Source organism: Apis dorsata, unplaced genomic scaffold, assembly GCF_000469605.1.
Source record: "Apis dorsata unplaced genomic scaffold, Apis dorsata 1.3 scaffold_333, whole genome shotgun sequence".
NCBI lineage: Eukaryota > Metazoa > Arthropoda > Insecta > Hymenoptera > Apidae > Apis > Apis dorsata.
In genome coordinates, this window is record NW_006263601.1 from 82,021 (window position 1) to 83,655 (window position 1,635).

General features: G+C 17.4%; 1 protein-coding gene across 5 annotated transcripts in view; it reads right to left on the bottom strand.

Moving 5' to 3' along the window:
* The window catches only part of LOC102677213 (pancreatic triacylglycerol lipase-like), a 93,917-nt gene that overhangs the window by 54,726 nt on the left and 37,556 nt on the right, over positions 1-1,635 (bottom strand). Inside the window, exon 2 of one of the 5 annotated variants that reach the window (XM_006617994.2) lies at positions 245-422. The exons of the other annotated variants lie outside the window; for them this stretch is intronic. The gene's annotated coding sequence lies outside the window, so the exon portion shown is untranslated. The remainder of the gene's footprint in view (positions 1-244; positions 423-1,635) is intronic. 5 annotated transcript variants of the gene reach the window in all.

Below are 1,635 nucleotides of genomic sequence, written 5' to 3' on the forward strand. Positions count from 1 at the left end.
TATATAATAAATTAAAATCATGTGTCATATATGCAAATTATAAAATACTATTTTCTATATCTTTATATATATTTTATACATTTGGTATATTTTTATATTTTAAATTTTTCATAATATATAAACTATAATATCTAAAGTATACGAATAATCAATAAATTTGAATCAATAATATTTAAAATAAATAAAAGAAAAGTATTTGTATTTGAGAATGTAAAAAAAAAAAAAATGAAAATTATTGACATACCTACATATTTACGCAAATATAATGAGAGAAATGATTATGGCCTAGATTCGACGTCCTTCCCTCTGGCAATGCTGTACCATTTCCGACATCGATGCCTCTTTCTTCTCTTCCGAATCGATAAGTTGCTTTTTTTCTACTCTCTTTGCTTGCTTCAGAAAGGCTTTTCTCTTTCTTGTTTCTGTGAGGACAAAGAATGCGCAGGCGCGAAAAGAAAGTCGTCTAAACTGTGCGCGTAGCGAAAGTAGATACGACGCAATGAACAATAAGACAGATATATCAATTTATTGGATATGATTGTGCGGAAAGTTTATTTTTATTATGAAACTTGTTCTTATATATATAATTTTCCATATTAATATTGTTTTATCTCTAAATCTGTTATACACAAAAAGATCATATAAACATTATATTGTTTACAATATGAAAAAATGAAAATCGTTAATGATTGTAAATTTATTAAGAATTTTGTTGGATAATATTTATTTGAATCATATAATAGATCTTATAGAAAAAAAAATGTAAAAAAAAATGATATTTAAGATTCAAATTAGAAGATTTAATGAAATGTTATTGAAAATTATATATATATAACTTATTCTTAATTTCAAATCTAATGTATAAGTAAATATCATTCAAATATATAAAAAGATTATTTATAATATAATAATAAATTATAATTTATTTTTATTTTTATTTTTTATGTTTATTTTCATATTTTATATCATAACCGATTTTATATCATAATATTTACGTATATGATCTTCTTGTACTTATAATAAAATAAAAAATTCAAAGATAATACAATAATTAAATAATAATAAATAATTATGAATTTTTATTTATTTCTTAACTAATTTTTATATTTTAAAGAATAATTAAAGAAAAAAATTAAATTTTAAAAAAAATGTTAATAATGTTTTCTTATATTTTTCAAATATTTTAATAATAATTCAAAATAATATCTGTAGACATAAAGAGACATTGAAATATTATTATTTTACAAATAATTTATTTTGATTCAATAATTGCTCAAAGAATTTAATTTTGATTTCTAAAATTTAATTTTTTTATGTGTAAGTTTTTAATAAGTTGTATTATGCTTTTTTTCAGAATAGTAAATAATAATTTCATGATAAATAATAATATTGGTTAATTATGTCATAATAATTTATGATATAAAAGTACATAAGATTTTGGTAATAATTTTGAATCATATCAAATTAAATTACTTTGGATTACTATATTATATTTATTTAATATATTATATTATATTATATTATATTATATTATATTATATTATATTATATTATATAGTTATTTATAATTAATATTTAAAAAATTTGAAACAATTAAAATTTTTTAGTTTAATTAAATTAAAAGTTAAATTAAAT